Consider the following 17111-nt stretch of genomic DNA (forward strand, 5'->3'; position numbering starts at 1 on the left):
ATGTGTGGGTGTAGTAATGTGATGTATGTGTGGGTGTAGTAATGTGATGTACAGTATGTGTGGGTGTAGTAATGTGATGTATGTGTGTGTGTAGTAATGTGATGTATGTATGGGTGTAGTAATGTGATGTACAGTATGTGTGGGTGTAGTAATGTGATGTATGTGGCTGTAGTAATGTGATGTACAGTATGTGTGGGTGTAGTAATGTGATGTATGTGTGTGTAGTAATGTGATGTACAGTATGTGTGGGTGTAGTAATGTGATGTATGTGTAGTAGTGTAATGTACAGTATGTGTGGGTGTAGTAATGTGATGTATGTGTGTGTGTAGTAATGTGATGTATGTATGGGTGTAGTAATGTGATGTACAGTATGTGTGGGTGTAGTAATGTGATGTATGTGGGTGTAGTAATGTGATGTACAGTATGTGTGGGTATAGTAATGTGATGTATGTGTGTGTAGTAATGTGATGTACAGTATGTGTGGGTGTAGTAATGTGATGTATGTGTAGTAATGTGATGTACAGTATGTGTGGGTGTAGTAATGTGATGTATGTGTAGTAATGTGATGTACAGTATGTGTGGGTGTAGTAATGTGATGTATGTGTAGTAAGGTGATGTACAGTATGTGTGGGTGTAGTAATGTGATGTATGTGTAGTAATGTGATGTGTGTGTGTAGTAATGTGATGTACAGTATGTGTGGGTGTAGTAATGTGATGTATGGGTGTAGTAATGTGAGGTACAGTATGTGTGGGTGTAGTAATGTGATGTATGTGGGTGTAGTAATGTGATGTACAGTATGTGTGGGTGTAGTAATGTGATGTATGTGTGTGTAGTAATGTGATGTACAGTATGTATGTGTGTAGTAATGTGATGTATGTGTAGTAATGTGATGTACAGTATGTGTGGGTGTAGTAATGTGATGTATGTGTAGTAATGTGATTTACAGTATGTGTGGGTGTAGTAATGTGATGTATGTGTGTGTAGTAATGTGATGTACAGTATGTGTGGGTGTAGTAATGTGATGTATGTGTAGTACAGTCGGTGTGTGTGTAGTAATGTGGTGTGTGTGTGTGTGTGTAGTAAAGTGATGTATGTGTAGTAATGTGATGTACAGTATGTGTGGGTGTAGTAATGTGATGTATGTGTGTGTAGTAATGTGATGTATGTGTAGTACAGTATGTGTGTGTGTAGTAATGTGGTGTTTGTGTGTGTAGTAATGTGATGTGTGTGTAGTACAGTATGTGTGGGTGTAGTAATGTGATGTATGTGTAGTACAGTGTGTGTGTGTAGTAATGTGATGTGTGTGTAGTACAGTATGTGTGTGTGTAGTAATGTGATGTACAGTATGTGTGGGTGTAGTAATGTGATGTATGTGTAGTACAGTATGTGTGTGTGTAGTAATGTGGTGTGTGTGTGTGCAGTAATGTGATGTATGTGTAGTAATGTGATGTGTGTGTAGTAATGTGATGTATGTGTGGGTGTAGTAATGTGATGTGTGTGTGTAGTAATGTGATGTACAGTATGTGTGTGTGTAGTAATGTGATGTATGTGTAGTAATGTGATGTATAGTATGTGTGGGTGTAGTAATGTGATGTACAGTATGTGTGTGTGTAGTAATGTGATGTATGTGTAGTAATGTGATGTACAGTATGTGTGGTTGTACTAATGTGATGTATGTGTGTGTGTAGCAATGTGATGTACAGTATGTGTGGATGTAGTAATGTGATGTATGTGTGTGTAGTACAGTATGTGTGTTTAGTAATGTGATGTATGTGTGGGTGTAGTAATGTGATGTACAGTATGTGTGTGTGTAGTAATGTGATGTATGTGTAGTACAGTATGTGTGTGTGTAGTACAGTATGTGTGGGTGTAGTAATGTGATGTGTGTGTGTGTAGTAATGTGATGTATGTGTGTAGTAATGTGATGTATGTGTAGTAATGTGATGTATGTGTGTGTAGTAATGTGATGTGTGTGTAGTAATGTGATGTATGTGTAGTAATGTGATGTATGTGTGTGTGTAGTAATGTGATGCGTGTGTAGTACAGTATGTGTGGATGTAGTAATGTGATGTATGTGTAGTACAGTATGTGTGGGTGTAGTAATGTGATGTATGTGTGTGTAGTAATGTGATGTACAGTATGTGTGGGTGTAGTAATGTGATGTGTGTGTGTAGTAATGTGATGTATGTGTGTGTAGTAATGTGATGTACAGTATGTGTGGGTGTAGTAATGTGATGTACAGTATGTGTGGGTGTAGTAATGTGATGTATGTGTGGGTGTAGTAATGTGATGTACAGTATGTGTGGGTGTAATAATGTGATGTACAGTATGTGTGGGTGTAGTAATGTGATGTATGTGTAGTAATGTGATGTACAGTATGTGTGGGTGTAGTAATGTGATGTATGTGTGTGTAGTAATGTGATGTACAGTATGTGTATGTGTAGTAATGTGATGTATGTGTAGTAATGTGATGTACAGTATGTGTGGGTGTAGTAATGTGATGTACAGTATGTGTGGGTGTAGTAATGTGATGTATGTGTGTGTAGTAATGTGATGTACAGTATGTGTGGGTGTAGTAATGTGATGTATGTGTATTACAGTATGTTTGTGTGTAGTAATGTGGTGTGTGTGTGTAGTAATGTGATGTATGTGTAGTAATGTGATGTATGTGTAGTAATGTGATGTATAGTATGTGTGGGTGTAGTAATGTGATGTATGTGTGTGTAGTAATGTGATGTATGTGTAGTACAGTATGTGTGTGTGTAGTAATGTGGTGTGTGTGTGTGTGTAGTAATGTGATGTGTTTGTAGTACAGTATGTGTGGGTGTAGTAATGTGATGTATGTGTAGTACAGTATGTGTGTGTAGTAATGTGATGTACAGTATGTGTGGGTGTAGTAATGTGATGTGTGTGTAGTACAGTATGTGTGTGTGTAGTAATGTGATGTACAGTATTTGTGGGTGTAGTAATGTGATGTATGTGTCTGTAGTAATGTGATGTACAGTATGTGTGGGTGTAGTAATGTGATGTATGTGTGTGTAGTAATGTGATGTACAGTATGTGTGGGTGTAGTAATGTGATGTATGTGTAGTAGTGTAATGTACAGTATGTGTGGGTGTAGTAATGTGATGTATGTGTGTGTGTAGTAATGTGATGTATGTATGGGTGTAGTAATGTGATGTACAGTATGTGTGGGTGTAGTAATGTGATGTATGTGGGTGTAGTAATGTGATGTACAGTATGTGTGGGTATAGTAATGTGATGTATGTGTGTGTAGTAATGTGATGTACAGTATGTGTGGGTGTAGTAATGTGATGTATGTGTAGTAATGTGATGTACAGTATGTGTGGGTGTAGTAATGTGATGTATGTGTAGTAATGTGATGTACAGTATGTGTGGGTGTAGTAATGTGATGTATGTGTAGTAAGGTGATGTACAGTATGTGTGGGTGTAGTAATGTGATGTATGTGTAGTAATGTGATGTGTGTGTGTAGTAATGTGATGTACAGTATGTGTGGGTGTAGTAATGTGATGTATGGGTGTAGTAATGTGAGGTACAGTATGTGTGGGTGTAGTAATGTGATGTATGTGGGTGTAGTAATGTGATGTACAGTATGTGTGGGGTAGTAATGTGATGTATGTGTGTGTAGTAATGTGATGTACAGTATGTATGTGTGTAGTAATGTGATGTATGTGTAGTAATGTGATGTACAGTATGTGTGGGTGTAGTAATGTGATGTATGTGTAGTAATGTGATTTACAGTATGTGTGGGTGTAGTAATGTGATGTATGTGTGTGTAGTAATGTGATGTACAGTATGTGTGGGTGTAGTAATGTGATGTATGTGTAGTACAGTCGGTGTGTGTGTAGTAATGTGGTGTGTGTGTGTGTGTAGTAAAGTGATTTATGTGTAGTAATGTGATGTACAGTATGTGTGGGTGTAGTAATGTGATGTATGTGTAGTAATGTGATGTATGTGTAGTACAGTATGTGTGTGTGTAGTAATGTGGTGTTTGTGTGTGTAGTAATGTGATGTGTGTGTAGTACAGTATGTGTGGGTGTAGTAAATGTGATGTATGTGTAGTACAGTGTGTGTGTGTAGTAATGTGATGTGTGTGTAGTACAGTATGTGTGTGTGTAGTAATGTGATGTACAGTATGTGTGGGTGTAGTAATGTGATGTATGTGTAGTACAGTATGTGTGTGTGTAGTAATGTGGTGTGTGTGTGTGCAGTAATGTGATGTATGTGTAGTAATGTGATGTGTGTGTAGTAATGTGATGTATGTGTGGGTGTAGTAATGTGATGGTGTGTGTAGTAATGTGATGTACAGTATGTGTGTGTGTAGTAATGTGATGTATGTGTAGTAATGTGATGTATAGTATGTGTGGGTGTAGTAATGTGATGTACAGTATGTGTGTGTGTAGTAATGTGATGTATGTGTAGTAATGTGATGTACAGTATGTGTGGGTGTACTAATGTGATGTATGTGTGTGTGTAGCAATGTGATGTACAGTATGTGTGGATGTAGTAATGTGATGTATGTGTGTGTAGTACAGTATGTGTGTTTAGTAATGTGATGTATGTGTGGTGTAGTAATGTGATGTACAGTATGTGTGTGTGTAGTAATGTGATGTATGTGTAGTACAGTATGTGTGTGTGTAGTACAGTATGTGTGGGTGTAGTAATGTGATGTGTGTGTGTGTAGTAATGTGATGTATGTGTGTAGTAATGTGATGTATGTGTAGTAATGTGATGTATGTGTGTGTGTAGTAATGTGATGTGTGTGTAGTAATGTGATGTATGTGTAGTAATGTGATGTATGTGTGTGTGTAGTAATGTGATGCGTGTGTAGTACAGTATGTGTGGATGTAGTAATGTGATGTATGTGTAGTACAGTATGTGTGGTGTAGTAATGTGATGTATGTGTGTGTAGTAATGTGATGTACAGTATGTGTGGGTGTAGTAATGTGATGTGTGTGTGTAGTAATGTGATGTATGTGTGTGTAGTAATGTGATGTACAGTATGTGTGGGTGTAGTAATGTGATGTACAGTATGTGTGGGTGTAGTAATGTGATGTATGTGTGGGTGTAGTAATGTGATGTACAGTATGTGTGGGTGTAATAATGTGATGTACAGTATGTGTGGGTGTAGTAATGTGATGTATGTGTAGTAATGTGATGTACAGTATGTGTGGGTGTAGTAATGTGATGTATGTGTGTGTAGTAATGTGATGTACAGTATGTGTATGTGTAGTAATGTGATGTATGTGTAGTAATGTGATGTACAGTATGTGTGGGTGTAGTAATGTGATGTACAGTATGTGTGGGTGTAGTAATGTGATGTATGTGTGTGTAGTAATGTGATGTACAGTATGTGTGGGTGTAGTAATGTGATGTATGTGTATTACAGTATGTTTGTGTGTAGTAATGTGGTGTGTGTGTGTAGTAATGTGATGTATGTGTAGTAATGTGATGTATGTGTAGTAATGTGATGTACAGTATGTGTGGGTGTAGTAATGTGATGTATGTGTGTGTAGTAATGTGATGTATGTGTAGTACAGTATGTGTGTGTGTAGTAATGTGGTGTGTGTGTGTGTAGTAATGTGATGTGTTTGTAGTACAGTATGTGTGGGTGTAGTAATGTGATGTATGTGTAGTACAGTATGTGTGTGTGTAGTAATGTGATGTACAGTATGTGTGGGTGTAGTAATGTGATGTGTGTGTAGTACAGTATGTGTGTGTGTAGTAATGTGATGTACAGTATTTGTGGGTGTAGTAATGTGATGTATGTGTAGTACAGTATGTGTGTGTGTAGTAATGTGGTGTGTGTGTGTGTAGTATGTGATGTGTGTGTAGTAATGTGATGTATGTGTAGTAATGTGATGTGTGTGTAGTAATGTGATGTATGTGTAGTAATGTGATGTATGTGTGGGTGTAGTAATGTGATGTACAGTATGTGTGTGTGTAGTAATGTGATGTATGTGTAGTAATGTGATGTACAGTATGTGTGGGTGTAGTAATTTGATGTACAGTATGTGTGTGTAGTAATGTGATGTATGTGTAGTAATGTGATGTACAGTATGTGTGGGTGTAGTAATGTGATGTATGTGTGTGTAGTAATGTGATGTACAGTATGTGTGGGTGTAGTAATGTGATGTATGTGTGTGTGTAGTACAGTATGTGTGTGTAGTAATGTGATGTATGTTTGTGTAGTAATGTGATGTATGTGTGGGTGTAGTAATGTGATGTAGGTGTGTGTAGTAATGTGATGTATGTGTAGTACACTATGTGTGTGTGTAGTACAGTATGTGTGGGTGTAGTAATGTGATGTGTGTGGGTGTAGTAATGTGATGTATGTGTGTAGTAATGTGATGTATGTGTAGTAATGTGATGTATGTGTGTGTGTAGTAATGTGATTTGTGTGTGTAGTAATGTGATGTATGTGTAGTAATGTGATGTATTTGTGTGTGTAGTAATGTGATGCGTGTGTAGTACAGTATGTGTGGGTGTAGTAATGTGATGCGTGTGTAGTACAGTATGTGTGGGTGTAGTATTGTGATGTATGTGTAGTACAGTATGTGTGGGTGTAGTAATGTGATGTATGTGTGTGTAGTAATGTGATGTATGTGTGTGTAGTAATGTGATGTACAGTATGTGTGGGTGTAGTAATGTGATGTGTGTGTGTGTAGTAATGTGATGTATGTGTGTGTAGTAATGTGATGTACAGTATGTGTGGGTGTAGTAATGTGATGTACAGTATGTGTGGGTGTAGTAATGTGATGTATGTGTGTGTAGTAATGTGATGTACAGTATGTGTGGGTGTAATAATGTGATGTATGTGTAGTAATGTGATGTACAGTATATGTGGGTATAGTAATGTGATGTATGTGTAGTAATGTGATGTACAGTATGTGTGGGTGTAGTAATGTGATGTATGTGTGTGTGTAGTAATGTGATGTACAGTATGTGTGGGTGTAGTAATGTGATGTATGTGTGGGTGTAGTAATGTGATGTACAGTATGTGTGGGTGTAGTAATGTGATGTATGTGTGTGTGTAGTAATGTGATGTATGTATGGGTGTTGTAATGTGAAGTGCAGTATGTGTGGCTGTAGTAATGTGATATACAGTATGTGTGGGTGTAGTAATGTGATGTATGTGTGTATAGTAATGTGATGTACAGTATGTGTGGGTGTAGTAATGTGATGTATGTGTAGTAATGTGATGTACAGTATGTGTGGGTGTAGTAATGTGATGTATGTGTGTGTGTAGTAATGTGATGTATGTATGGGTGTAGTAATGTGATGTACAGTATGTGTGGGTGTAGTAATGTGATGTATGTGGGTGTAGTAATGTGATGTACAGTTTGTGTGGGTGTAGTAATGTGATGTATGTGTGTGTAGTAATGTGATGTACAGTATGTGTGGGTGTAGTAATGTGATGTATGTGTAGTAATGTGATGTACAGTATGTGTGGGTGTAGTAATGTGATGTATGTGTAGTAATGTGATGTACAGTATGTGTGGGTGTAGTAATGTGATGAATGTGTAGTAATGTGATGTACAGTATGTGTGGGTGTAGTAATGTGATGTATGTGTAGTAATGTGATGTGTGTGTGTAGTAATGTGATGTACATTATGTGTGGGTGTAGTAATGTGATGTATGTGTGTGTGTAGTAATGTGATGTACAGTATGTGTGGGTGTAGTAATGTGATGTATGTGTGGGTGTAGTAATGTGATGTACAGTATGTGTGTAGTAATGTGATGTATGTATGGGTGTAGTAATGAGATGTACAGTATGTGTGGGTGTAGTAATGTGATGTATGTGGGTGTAGTAATGTGATGTACAGTATGTGTGGGTGTAGTAATGTGATGTATGTGTGTGTAGTAATGTGATGTACAGTATGTGTGTGTGTAGTAATGTGATGTATGTGTAGTAATGTGATGTACAGTATGTGTGGGTGTAGTAATGTGATGTACAGTATGTGTGGGTGTAGTAATGTGATGTGTGTGTAGTACAGTATGTGTGTGTGTAGTAATGTGATGTACAGTATGTGTGGGTGTAGTAGTGTGATGTATGTGTGTAGTAATGTGGTGTGTGTGTGTGTAGTAATGTGATGTATGTGTAGTAATGTGATGTGTGTGTAGTAATGTAATGTATGTGTAGTAATGTGATGTATGTGTGGGTGTAGTAATGTGATGGTTGTGTGTGTAGTAATGTGATGTACAGTATGTGTGTGTGTAGTAATGTGATGTATGTGTAGTAATGTGACGTACAGTATGTGTGGGTGTAGTAATGTGATGTACAGTATGTGTGTGTGTAGTAATGTGATGTATGTGTAGTAATGTGATGTACAGTATGTGTGGGTGTAGTAATGTGATGTATGTGTGTGTGTAGTAATGTGATGTGTGTGTGTAATGTTATGTACAGTATGTGTGGGTGTAGTAATGTGATGTATGTGTGTGTGTAGTACAGTATGTGTGTGTAGTAATGTGATGTATGTGTGGGTGTAGTAATGTGATGTATGTGTGTGTAGTAATGTGATGTATGTGTGTGTAGTAATGTGATGTATGTGTAGTACAGTATGTGTGTGTGTAGTACAGTATGTGTGGGTGTAGTAATGTGATGTGTGTGTGTGTAGTAATGTGATGTATGTGTGTAGTAATGTGATGTATGTGTAGTAATGTGATGTACAGTATGTGTGGGTGTAGTAATTTGATGGGTGTGTGTAGTAATGTGATGTACAATATGTGTGGGTGTAGTAATGTGATGTATGTGTGGGTGTAGTAATGTGATGTACAGTATGTGTGTAGTAATGTGATGTATGTATGGGTGTAGTAATGAGATGTACAGTATGTGTGGGTGTAGTAATGTGATGTATGTGGGTGTAGTAATGTGATGTACAGTATGTGTGGGTGTAGTAATGTGATGTATGTGTGTGTAGTAATGTGATGTACAGTATGTGTGTGTGTAGTAATGTGATGTATGTGTAGTAATGTGATGTACAGTATGTGTGGGTGTAGTAATGTGATGTACAGTATGTGTGGGTGTAGTAATGTGATGTGTGTGTAGTACAGTATGTGTGTCTGTAGTAATGTGATGTACAGTATGTGTGGGTGTAGTAGTGTGATGTATGTGTGTAGTAATGTGGTGTGTGTGTGTGTAGTAATGTGATGTATGTGTAGTTATGTGATGTGTGTGTAGTAATGTGATGTATGTGTAGTAATGTGATGTATGTGTGGGTGTAGTAATGTGATGTGTGTGTGTAGTAATGTGATGTACAGTATGTGTGTGTGTAGTAATGTGATGTACAGTATGTGTGTGTGTAGTAATGTGATGTATGTGTAGTAATGTGATGTACAGTATGTGTGGGTGTAGTAATGTGATGTATGTGTGTGTGTAGTAATGTGATGTGTGTGTGTAATGTGATGTACAGTATGTGTGGGTGTAGTAATGTGATGTATGTGTGTGTGTAGTACAGTATGTGTGTGTAGTAATGTGATGTATGTGTGGGTGTAGTAATGTGATGTATGTGTGTGTAGTAATGTGATGTATGTGTAGTACAGTATGTGTGTGTGTAGTACAGTATGTGTGGGTGTAGTAATGTGATGTGTGTGTGTGTGTGTGTAGTAATGTGATGTATGTGTGTAGTAATGTGATGTATGTGTAGTAATGTGATGTACAGTATGTGTGGGTGTAGTAATTTGATGGGTGTGTGTAGTAATGTGATGTACAGTATGTGTGGGTGTAGTAATGTGATGTATGTGTGTGTGAAGTAATGTGATGTACAGTATGTGTGGGTGTAGTAATGTGATGTATGTGTGGGTGTTGTAATGTGATGTACAGTATGTGTGGGTGTAGTAATGTGATGTATGTGTGTGTGTAGTAATGTGATGTATGTATGGGTGTAGTAATGTGATGTACAGTATGTGTGGGTGTAGTAATGTGATGTATGTGGGTGTAGTAATGTGATGCACAGTATGTGTGGGTGTAGTAATGTGATGTATGTGTGTGTAGTAATGTGATGTACAGTATGTGTGTGTGTAGTAATGTGATGTATGTGTAGTAATGTGATGTACAGTATGTGTGGGTGTAGTAATGTGATGTACAGTATGTGTGGGTGTAGTAATGTGATGTATGTGTAGTACAGTATGTGTGTGTGTAGTAATGTGGTGTGTGTGTGTGTAGTAATGTGATGTATGTGTAGTAATGTGATGTGTGTGTAGTAATGTGATGTATGTGTAGTAATGTGATGTATGTGTGGGTGTAGTAATGTGATGTGTGTGTGTGTAGTAATGTGATGTACAGTATGTGTGTGTGTAGTAATGTGATGTATGTGTAGTAATGTGATGTACAGTATGTGTGGGTGTAGTAATGTGATGTATGTGTGTGTGTAGTAATGTGATGTGTGTGTGTAGTAATGTGATGTACAGTATGTGTGGGTGTAGTAATGTGATGTATGTGTGTGTTTAGTACAGTATGTGTGTGTAGTAATGTGATGTATGTGTGGGTGTAGTAATGTGATGTATGTGTGTGTAGTAATGTGATGTATGTGTGTGTAGTAATGTGATGTATGTGTAGTACAGTATGTGTGTAGTAATGTGATGTATGTGTGTAGTAATGTGATGTATGTGTAGTAATGTGATGTATGTGTGTGTGTAGTAATGTGATGTGTGTGTGTAGTAATGTGATGTATGTGTAGTAATGTGATGTATGTGTGTGTGTAGTAATGTGATGCGTGTGTAGTACAGTATGTGTGGATGTAGTAATGTGATGTATGTGTAGTACAGTATGTGTGGGTGTAGTAATGTGATGTATGTGTGTGTAGTAATGTGATGTACAGTATGTGTGGGTGTAGTAATTTGATGTGTGTGTGTGTAGTAATGTGATGTATGTGTGTGTAGTAATGTGATGTACAGTATGTGTGGGTGTAGTAATGTGATGTATGTGTGTGTGTAGTAATGTGATGTACAGTATGTGTGGGTGTAATAATGTGATGTGTGTGTAGTAATGTGATGTACAGTATGTGTGGGTGTAGTAATGTGATGTATGTGTAGTAATGTGATGTACAGTATGTGTGGGTGTAGTAATGTGATGTATGTGTGTGTAGTAATGTGATGTACAGTATGTGTGTGTGTAGTAATGTGATGTACAGTATGTGTGGGTGTAGTAATGTGATGTATGTGTAGTAATGTGATGTACAGTATGTGTGGGTGTAGTAATGTGATGTATGTGTGTGTAGTAATGTGATGTACAGTATGTGTGGGTGTAGTAATGTGATGTATGTGTAGTACAGTATGTGTGTGTAGTAATGTGGTGTGTGTGTAGTAATGTGATGTATGTGTAGTAATGTGATGTACAGTATGTGTGGGTGTAGTAATGTGATGTATGTGTGTGTAGTAATGTGATGTATGTGTAGTACAGTATGTGTGTGTGTAGTAATGTGGTGTGTGTGTGTGTAGTAATGTGATATGTTTGTAGTACAGTATGTGTGGGTGTAGTAATGTGATGTATGTGTAGTACAGTATGTGTGTGTGTAGTAATGTGATGTACAGTATGTGTGGGTGTAGTAATGTGATGTGTGTGTAGTACAGTATGTGTGTGTGTAGTAATGTGATGTACAGTATGTGTGGGTGTAGTATTGTGATGTATGTGTAGTACAGTATGTGTGTGTGTAGTAATGATGTGTGTGTGTGTGTAGTAATGTGATGTGTGTGTAGTAATGTGATATATGTGTAGTAATGTGATATATGTGTAGTAATGTGATGTGTGTGTAGTAATGTGATGTATGTGTAGTAATGTGATGTATGTGTGGGTGTAGTAATGTGATGTGTATGTGTAGTAATGTGATGTACAGTATGTGTGTGTGTAGTAATGTGATGTATGTGTAGTAATGTGATGTACAGTATGTGTGGGTGTAGTAATGTGATGTACAGTATGTGTGTGTGTAGTAATGTGATGTATGTGTAGTAATGTGATGTACAGTATGTGTGGGTGTAGTAATGTGATGTATGTGTGTGTGTAGTAATGTGATGTACAGTATGTGTGGGTGTAGTAATGTGATGTATGTGTGTGTGTAGTACAGTATGTGTGTGTAGTAATGTGATGTATGTGTGTGTAGTAATGTGATGTATGTGTGGGTGTAGTAATGTGATGTACAGTATGTGTGTGTGTAGTAATGTGATGTATGTGTAGTAATGTGATGTACAGTATGTGTGGGTGTAGTAATGTGATGTACAGTATGTGTGTGTGTAGTAATGTGATGTATGTGTAGTAAAGTGATGTACAGTATGTGTGTGTGTAGTAATGTGATGTATGTGTAGTAATGTGATGTACAGTATGTGTGGGTGTAGTAATGTGATGTATGTGTGTGTGTAGTAATGTGATGTGTGTGTGTAGTAATGTGATGTACAGTATGTGTGGGTGTAGTAATGTGATGTATGTGTGTGTTTAGTACAGTATGTGTGTGTAGTAATGTGATGTATGTGTGGGTGTAGTAATGTGATGTATGTGTGTGTAGTAATGTGATGTATGTGTGTGTAGTAATGTGATGTATGTGTAGTACAGTATGTGTGTAGTAATGTGATGTATGTGTGTAGTAATGTGATGTATGTGTAGTAATGTGATGTATGTGTGTGTGTAGTAATGTGATGTGTGTGTGTAGTAATGTGATGTATGTGTAGTAATGTGATGTATGTGTGTGTGTAGTAATGTGATGCGTGTGTAGTACAGTATGTGTGGATGTAGTAATGTGATGTATGTGTAGTACAGTATGTGTGGGTGTAGTAATGTGATGTATGTGTGTGTAGTAAGGTGATGTACAGTATGTGTGGGTGTAGTAATGTGATGTGTGTGTGTGTAGTAATGTGATGTATGTGTGTGTAGTAATGTGATGTACAGTATGTGTGGGTGTAGTAATGTGATGTACAGTATGTGTGGGTGTAGTAATGTGATGTATGTGTGTGTGTAGTAATGTGATGTACAGTATGTCTGGGTGTAATAATGTGATGTGTGTGTAGTAATGTGATGTACAGTATGTGTGGGTGTAGTAATGTGATGTATGTGTAGTAATGTGATGTACAGTATGTGTGGGTGTAGTAATGTGATGTATGTGTGTGTAGTAATGTGATGTACAGTATGTGTGTGTGTAGTAATGTGATGTACAGTATGTGTGGGTGTAGTAATGTGATGTATGTGTAGTAATGTGATGTACAGTATGTGTGGGTGTAGTAATGTGATGTATGTGTGTGTAGTAATGTGATGTACAGTATGTGTGGGTGTAGTAATGTGATGTATGTGTAGTACAGTATGTGTGTGTGTAGTAATGTGGTGTGTGTGTGTGTAGTAATGTGATGTACAGTATGTGTGGGTGTAGTAATGTGATGTATGTGTGTGTAGTAATGTGATGTATGTGTAGTACAGTATGTGTGTGTGTAGTAATGTGGTGTGTGTGTGTGTAGTAATGTGATGTGTTTGCAGTACAGTATGTGTGGGTGTAGTAATGTGATGTATGTGTAGTACAGTATGTGTGTGTGTAGTAATGTGATGTACAGTATGTGTGGGTGTAGTAATGTGATGTGTGTGTAGTACAGTATGTGTGTGTGTAGTAATGTGATGTACAGTATGTGTGGGTGTAGTATTGTGATGTATGTGTAGTACAGTATGTGTGTGTGTAGTAATGTGGTGTGTGTGTGTGTAGTAATGTGATATATGTGTAGTAATGTGATGTGTGTGTAGTAATGTGATGTATGTGTAGTAATGTGATGTATGTGTGGGTGTAGTAATGTGATGTGTATGTGTAGTAATGTGATGTACAGTATGTGTGTGTGTAGTAATGTGATGTATGTGTAGTAATGTGATGTACAGTATGTGTGGGTGTAGTAATGTGATGTACAGTATGTGTGTGTGTAGTAATGTGATGTATGTGTAGTAATGTGATGTACAGTATGTGTGGGTGTAGTAATGTGATGTATGTGTGTGTGTAGTAATGTGATGTACAGTATGTGTGGGTGTAGTAATGTGATGTATGTGTGTGTGTAGTACAGTATGTGTGTGTAGTAATGTGATGTATGTGTGTGTAGTAATGTGATGTATGTGTGGGTGTAGTAATGTGATGTATGTGTGTGTAGTAATGTGATGTATGTGTAGTACACTATGTGTGTGTGTAGTACAGTATGTGTGGGTGTAGTAATGTGATGTATGTGTGTAGTAATGTGTTGTATGTTTAGTAATGTGATGTATGTGTGTGTGTAGTAATGTGATGTGTGTGTGTAGTAATGTGATATATGTGTAGTAATGTGATGTATGTGTGTGTAGTAATGTGATGCATGTGTAGTACAGTATGTGTGGGTGTAGTAATGTGATGTGTGTGTAGTACAGTATGTGTGGGTGTAGTAATTTGATGTATGTGTAGTACAGTATGTGTGGGTGTAGTAATGTGATGTATGTGTGTGTAGTAATGTGATGTATGTGTGTGTAGTAATGTGATGTACAGTATGTGTGGGTGTAGTAATGTGATGTACAGTATGTGTGGGTGTAGTAATGTGATGTACAGTATGTGTGGGTGTAATAATGTGATGTATGTGTAGTAATGTGATGTACAGTATGTGTGGGTGTAGTAATGTGATGTACAGTATGTGTGGGTGTAGTAATGTGATGTATGTGTGTGTAGTAATGTGATGTACAGTATGTGTGTGTGTAGTAATGTGTTGTATGTGTATTAATGTGATGTATAGTATGTGTGGGTGTAGTAATGTGATGTATGTGTAGTAATGTGATGTACAGTATGTGTGTGTGTAGTAATGTGATGTATGTGTGTGTAGTAATGTGATGTACAGTATGTGTGGGTGTAGTAATGTGATGTATGTGTAGTACAGTATGTGTGTGTGTAGTAATGTGGTGTGTGTGTGTGTAGTAATGTGATGTATGTGTAGTAATGTGATGTATGTGTAGTAATGTGATGTACAGTATGTGTGGGTGTAGTAATGTGATGTATGTGTGTGTAGTAATGTGATGTATGTGTAGTACAGTATGTGTGTGTGTAGTAATGTGGTGTGTGTGTGTGTGTAGTAATGTGATGTGTGTGTAGTACAGTATGTGTGGGTGTAGTAATGTGATGTATGTGTAGTACAGTATGTGTGTGTGTAGTAATGTGATGTACAGTATGTGTGGGTGTAGTAATGTGATGTGTGTGTAGTACAGTATGTGTGTGTGTAGTAATGTGATGTACAGTATGTGTGGGTGTAGTAATGTGATGTATGTGTAGTACAGTATGTGTGTGTGTAGTAATGTGATGTGTGTGTAGTACAGTATGTGTGGGTGTAGTAATGTGATGTATGTGTAGTACAGTATGTGTGTGTGTAGTAATGTGATGTACAGTATGTGTGGGTGTAGTAATGTGATGTATGTGTAGTACAGTATGTGTGTGTGTAGTAATGTGGTGTGTGTGTGTGTGTAGTAATGTGATGTATGTGTAGTAATGTGATGTGTGTGTTGTAATGTGATGTATGTGTAGTAATGTGATGTATGTGTGGGTGTAGTAATGTGATGTGTGTGTGTAGTAATGTGATGTTCAGTATGTGTGTGTGTAGTAATGTGATGTACAGTATGTGTGGGTGTAGTAATGTGATGTACAGTATGTGTGGGTGTAGTAATGTGATGTATCTGTGTGTGTAGTACAGTATGTGTGTGTAGTATTGTGATGTATGTGTGTGTAGTAATGTGATGTATGTGTGGGTGTAGTAATGTGATGTATGTGTGTGTAGTAATGTGATGTATGTGTGTGTAGTAATGTGATGTATGTGTAGTACAGTATGTGTGTGTGTAGTACAGTATGTGTGGGTGTAGTAATGTGATGTGTGTGTGTGTAGTAATGTGATGTATGTGTGTAGTAATGTGATGTGATGTATGTGTGTGTGTAGTAATGTGATGTGTGTGTGTAGTAATGTGATGTATGTGTAGTAATGTGATGTATGTGTGTGTGTAGTAATGTGATGCGTGTGTAGTACAGTATGTGTGGGTGTAGTAATGTGATTTATGTGTAGTACAGTATGTGTGGGTGTAGTAATGTGATGTATGTGTGTGTAGTAATGTGATGTACAGTATGTGTGGGTGTAGTAATGTGATGTGTGTGTGTGTAGTAATGTGATGTATGTGTGTGTAGTAATGTGATGTACTGTATGTGTGGGTGTAGTAATGTGATGTATGTCTGTGTAGTAATGTGATGTACATTATGTGTGGGTGTAGTAATGTGATGTATGTGTAGTAATGTGATATACAGTATGTGTGGGTGTAGTAATGTGATGTATGTGTAGTAATGTGATGTACAGTATGTGTGGGTGTAGTAATGTGATGTATGTGTGTGTAGTAATGTGATGTACAGTATGTGTGGGTGTAGTAATGTGATGTATGTGTAGTAATTTGATGTACAGTATGTGTGGGTGTAGTAATGTGATGTACAGTATGTGTGGGTGTAGTAATGTGATGTACAGTATGTGTGTGTGTAGTAATGTGATGTATGTGTAGTAATGTGATGTATGTGTAGTAATGTGATGTATGTGTGGGTGTAGTAATGTGATGTACAGTATGTGTGTGTGTAGTAATGTGATGTATGTGTAGTAATGTGATGTACAGTATGTGTGGGTGTAGTAATGTGATGTACAGTATGTGTGTGTGTAGTAATGTGATGTATGTGTAGTAATGTGATGTACAGTATGTGTGGGTGTAGTAATGTGATGTATGTGTGTGTGTAGTAATGTGATGTGTGTGTGTAGTAATGTGATGTACAGTATGTGTGGGTGTAGTAATGTGATGTATGTGTGTGTGTAGTAATGTGATGTGTGTGTGTAGTAATGTGATGTATGTGTAGTAATGTGATGTACAGTATGTGTGGGTGTAGTAATGTGATGTATGTGTGTGTGTAGTATGTGTGTGTAGTAATGTGATGTATGTGTGGGTGTAGTAATGTGATGTATGTGTGTAGTAATGTGTGTGTGTGTAGTACAGTATGTGTGGGTGTAGTAATGTGATGTGTGTGTGTGTAGTAATGTGATGTATGTGTGTGTGTAGTAATGTGATGTGTGTGTGTAGTAATGTGATGTGTGTGTAGTACA

This window comes from Taudactylus pleione, unplaced genomic scaffold (assembly GCF_031769625.1).
Source record: "Taudactylus pleione unplaced genomic scaffold, aTauple2 ptg000241l, whole genome shotgun sequence".
In the NCBI taxonomy this organism is placed as follows: Eukaryota; Metazoa; Chordata; class Amphibia; order Anura; family Myobatrachidae; genus Taudactylus; species Taudactylus pleione.